The following is a 5,716-nucleotide window of genomic DNA, read 5'->3' as shown; positions in this document are numbered from 1 at the left end:
CGCCTGAATGCCCCACCCCTCCCATCATGGTTTAATATTCCACCGTTAATTCCTGGAAGTCAGTGTGTACTTTAGTTACATAAATAGTTGCGTTTCTAACTTCCCCATGGGAGAGATCTGTGCTGAGGATTTGCATATGAACAGTTCACAGAAAAGCTAATAACATTAAAACTGCTTTATTTGGACAACCTGCACTTTTCAGGGGACACTTCATGAAATCGAAACCACAGTATTTTACCATTACTCATAGACTCAGAAATGTATAAACGGTCCACTTTATAATTGTGTTACAGAGCGTGTAGGACAGGGATAGGCAGGTTCGGTCATGAAGGGTTGTAGTGTTTGGAGGTTCTTTGTTTCAGTCCAGATCTGACTTACCTTATTCCACTAATGGTGGCCTTAATTGGCTGAATTAGGTGTTTTTAGAGCTGGGCTGGGTAGACATAAAGTCAAAGAGAATTAAGACGAAGAGAATCAAGAAGATCAGAAATAAACAGGCAGGGTAGACAACTTTGCATCTGTTTTTTTATTGGTTCACAGTAATGAATGTAGTGATATTTGGGCTGTAAGTCAGCTGTGCAGTCAAGGTAGCTAGTACTGAACCACAGCTATCGCAGCTATTCCGAGGGCACACGTCACCAAGTCCAATTCCGGTTTTCCATACAAACACACCAATTAGGCATAACAACATTAGCAAGGTTTCCATCCAATTTGATGCGAATATTCTAAAATCTGCATAAAATAACATGCTCACATGAGAGGTGTTTCCATCAAATGGACGTATTGCTGATAAAAGGCTGTGTGTGATGACGTAGTGTAAATACAATTACCTTCTGCGGTTAAATTGCCATGTACAGAATGAAATTCACAAGTTAAATGGGTTTCAATCGCATTTTCAACTCTACTGATGGTTTTGTCAGACTAACTGTTGCTTTATATGTCCACTCTGGTATTGGCAAGTGCGTGTTAGCCAACAGCTCACAGACACAGTGCAGGTAGGTTACCTACATTATTAGATTATTGTGGATAAGAGCAATATTATTTTTTATTTTCAAGCGGCAGCCAAGCATCAGTTCATTTCACCAGAATAAAAAGAGCCTGGATATTGATTAGAAAGGAGCATCAAGCTCATCAGCTTGCACTTTCACCACCCTGTGAAGTTCATTGTTATTTATTTAATCAGTAGCCTAATAAACTACATGGTTTCCTGAGTCGTAGTGGGAGGACCACACAACATATCATCGCATGACTCCAAGTTAACTTCCATATGATGGTTATTATATCAATATTTGAGCATAAAGGCGTTTCTACCGGCATTTCTCGCATACAGAATTTTACTGACACAAAAAGATTCCACCATGTCGAACGAACAAATTGTCTGTAGACATTATTAAAATTGTACCGTCATATTATGTTAGCATCAGTCCGTTCGTGACTATTTTCATACATCAGGTAATTCATCCTCACGAAATGTTTGGATAGAAACTGTGCAATAGTGGACTCAAAATAAATATCTTTAGTAAATGGGTTAACATGAAACAAATCTTGTTTAACATAAAAATTGCTCATTTATTTTCATGAAAGTATACTTTGGTCACACATTAAACAAATATTTGGTTTTGGGAGTTATTTGAGTCCCTGACAGCACACTCGTTCTATATGAATATTAAATAAGCACCATAGCTCACACCCTCAGCTTACATATGGTTTCAAACATTATTGCATCGGACAACTGGTTAGCAAACTGGCCATTATAGAAATCCCAACGCTAGATAGTCCAACAGCAAGGGATATGTATTGTACAGTACAAGATAATGATGAAGTGGATGTGATGAATACTAACCAAACATATACAGAGTTGTTATTAAAATTGTGGAACACAATACAAACATTGAAAAGCAACACATAGAATATACTATTTTTTTTATATCAATAGCAACTGTACACAAGCACCATACAATTAAATAAAAAAACACATTAGCCTATAATATGTTTGTTTTACATTGTTAAATAGCCTTGTAAAGACACATCTAAGGTCTATTCTGCATTCTAAATCTGCATTCTCTGTGAGAGCTTCCCATGTCTGGAATACACTGCCATCAGATACACATAACTGCACCACATATCACACTTTCACAAAATGCTTGAAGACATGGCTAAAGGTCAATCAGATTTGTGAACATGGTCCCTAGCTGTGTGTTGCCACTCTCCATGTTGTCTGTTGTCTGTAGCTTGTGAGGTGTGGAAACACTTTGTTGCTTTTATGAATTTTGTCTTGCTGCTTTTTGTTTTATGCTGCTCTGTCTGTATGCTACGTCTTGCTTGTCCTATGTTGCTCTGTCTATATGCTATGTCTTGCTTGTCCTATGTTGCTCTGTCTATATGCTATGTCTTGCTTGTCCTATGTTGCTATGTCTTGCTTGTTCTATGTTGCTATTGTCTATATTGTAATTGTTTTTAATAACCTGCCCAGGGTCTGCAGTTGAAAATTAGCCGGTTGGCTAAAACCGGCACTTTTACTGAAATGTTGATTAATGTGCACTTTCCCTGTAAAAATAAACATCAACTCAAAAAAAATAAAAAATAAACTCAAACTCATTCAGTGTGATTTCATCTACAGCTTTTATTGATTAAAGAGTTTGACTGTGTGTGTCGGAGGGGGGGGGGGGGGAGTGTTTGTGTGCGTACGTGCATGCCTACATTTGTGTGAGCATGTATTTGTACATACGTGCGTGTGTGTAAGAAGGTTAACTTAACACTGTTTCGTAATAACATGTAGGTGTTTTGTGATATAAAATGTTGTTGAAGACAATATTAACTGAAGCCCTTAATAAGGAAATGTGAATGAGTAGGCCGAGGGAACCAAAGGGATCTGCTAAACATATTCATTACGGATCTGTACTGTTAACAGCCTACTACTGCATATTATAGAGTCCTGGAAAATATCCATTGCTGCTGCTGACAGCGTCTAGACCTGAGGACGGTTAGTCATTCAAACACATCAAAAGGCCATAATGGTGACAGCGTCTAGACCTGAGGACGGTTAGTCATTCAAACACATCAAAAGGCCATAATGGTGACAGCGTCTAGACCTGAGGACGGTTAGTCATTCAAACACATCAAAAGGCCATAATGCTGACAGCGTCTAGACCTGAGGACGGTTAGTCATTCAAACACATCAAAAGGCCATAATGGTGACAGCGTCTAGACCTGAGGACGGTTAGTCATTCAAACACATCAAAAGGCCATAATGGTGACAGCGTCTAGACCTGAGGACGGTTAGTCATTCAAACAGATCAAAAGGCCATAATGGTGACAGTGTCTAGACTTGAGGACGGTTAGTCATTCAAACACATCAAAAGGCCATAATGGTGACAGCGTCTAGACTTGAGGATGGTTAGTCATTCAAACACATCAAAAGGCCATAAAGATGCAAAAGGTGACAGTGAACATGGAGCATTGCGCCAGATTTGTTTCTGTTTTAGCCAACTCACGCAAAAGACAAAGGAGAAGGATAAAACACAAACAGATCCATCTACCAGTCAACATCTATGGCGTAAGAGCCACAAATATGGATGACTCAAAATGGAGTTACAGCATTGTACAGAAAATGGAATATTCCACCGATACTGATTGAACTGAGACATGGATAGACACAGTACATTTGAAACCCATTCTCCTTTCAGCATCTGCTTTTAGCTTTTAGCAGATCTCAACTGCTGCAGCAGCTGTTGACTGTCTGAATTCAGGAGTTCATTTTCTCTTACACAAACATACTGTTCTCTTTAGGAGCTCAGTATGCCAGCCCTGCGGTCTCAGTAAGCCAGCCCTGCGGTCTCAGTATGCCAGCCCTGCGGTCTCAGTATGCCAGCCCTGCGGTCTCAGTATGCCAGCCCTGCGGTCTCAGTATGCCAGCCCTGCGGTCTCAGTATGCCAGCCCTGCGGTCTCAGTATGCCAGCCCTGCGGTCTCAGTATGCCAGCCCTGCGGTCTCAGTATGCCAGCCCTGCGGTCTCAGTATGCCAGCCCTGCGGTCTCAGTATGCCAGCCCTGCGGTCTCAGTATGCCAGCCCTGCGGTCTCAGTATGCCAGCCCTGCGGTCTCAGTATGCCAGCCCTGCGGTCTCAGTATGCCAGCCCTGCGGTCTCAGTATGCCAGCCCTGCGGTCTCAGTATGCCAGCCCTGCGGTCTCAGTATGCCAGCCCTGCGGTCTCAGTTTGCCAGCCCTGCGGTCTCAGTATGCCAGCCCTGCGGTCTCAGTATGCCAGCCCTGCGGTCTCAGTATGCCAGCCCTGCGGTCTCAGTATGCCAGCCCTGCGGTCTCAGTATGCCAGCCAGCAGTGGCCAGGGTGGATGTGTTGCCCACGTCAAGGCTTATCCTCTTTCTATTTCTATTTTTCTTTTTCTTTCTCCCGACCAATGTGAAGGCATTGTTCTCCATATCTTTCTCTCTACCCCTACCCTCTCTTTCTCTCTTTCTCGTGTGTCTTTCCCACCCATGCCTATAGCTGTTGACAGCAGAGCTCACAGTTGCTGTGTTTCTCTGTGTACGCCCCATGCTTACCCTAACTCTAACCCAAACACAGCTAATTCAAGTTTTTTTCATACACTGCCTGCCTGGCTGCCACAGAACTGTGGGTTGGGAAGGCCAGAAGGGTGGAGAACTGCACTTGGGTGGATGGCACAAAGCTTTCTCTGCCGGCCATTTTGTGAAAGGAATATGAATGGCTAAGGTTCATCTCAACCCTTTGAAGTTAAACGATAAGAAAATATTTTCGAAACAAAACAGAGTTATATCTGGAACCAAAAATAGTTAACCAAGCTACAGGAACAGTCAAATAAACCGTGGTTCTTGGTAGACCTTTTTTTCTAGTGCATACCCTAGCTAGTGACTTACTGTAATGGGGGAAATGTGTTTGTTTTATATGTTTAATCAATATAAAAAGTATTGCAAATTGTAGCCTTGAATAAATTAACTGCAGTATATACGATACATTACATGTTATGACAAAATGAGCACCAAAAGCATTGGAATTCAGTTACTACAGCAAATCAGACAGTAAACTGCATCAAAAGTAACATTTTCATGGCAGGTATAAAGAGATAACGTCACAAAAGCAAACATTACGGAGTACATATTAGGACAGCCTCAGTCACAGAAGGACTAGGCTGTCCTAATATGGTAACCGTGCACTTTATGGCTGATCATATTAAACTATGGAGGGGGGACTTGGTCAAAATTCTAAATACTGATATTAGTTCAATAGATAAAGTGCATCATCCCATGAAAATAATTTGACCTCATGTTATAGTAATTTTAAAACCGAAGAAGAGAGAAATGTTAACTAAATAAACTATATTTGTTTTGATGTATCAGATCTACTGTAGCTACAGTATATCGTCATTATTTTCTGAATATGGCAATACCTGCACAAAGGAAAACAACTAATTCAATAGTAAAAACTAAGATAAACGTTCATACCCAACTATGTATTCAAACTCGGGCCTTGAGGTCCACTCAAGGACACTCCTGGTTTTATTTAATCCCTGTTTATGGACCAAAACACTGCAGACCGCTAAAGTCTACTGGAAGGTTGAGATTTTATCAAACAGCACCGATATTGTAGGAGACACTGTCTAGACAGACCATCAGTCAAACAGATAACACAGGACTCTTTTCAGTCATTCCCCTTTCCTGGGACATTGGCATACGGGAT

The 5,716-nt window shown here is 41.2% G+C and overlaps 1 protein-coding gene across 1 annotated transcript in view; it reads right to left on the bottom strand.

Moving 5' to 3' along the window:
- Positions 1 to 1,543: 1,543 nt before the first annotated feature.
- LOC109879378 (lysyl oxidase homolog 4) overlaps positions 1,544 to 5,716 on the bottom strand; it is a 44,732-nt gene continuing 40,559 nt past the window's right edge. The window contains exon 15 of the mRNA XM_031823843.1: positions 1,544 to 5,716. This exon is cut by the window's right edge and continues 928 nt beyond it. The gene's annotated coding sequence lies outside the window, so the exon portion shown is untranslated.

The sequence above is a fragment of the Oncorhynchus kisutch genome, linkage group LG4 (genome assembly GCF_002021735.2).
Source record: "Oncorhynchus kisutch isolate 150728-3 linkage group LG4, Okis_V2, whole genome shotgun sequence".
Classification (NCBI taxonomy): domain Eukaryota; kingdom Metazoa; phylum Chordata; class Actinopteri; order Salmoniformes; family Salmonidae; genus Oncorhynchus; species Oncorhynchus kisutch.
The sequence above is the reverse complement of the archived record's forward strand: the minus strand, read 5'-3'. Positions and strand labels throughout refer to the sequence as shown.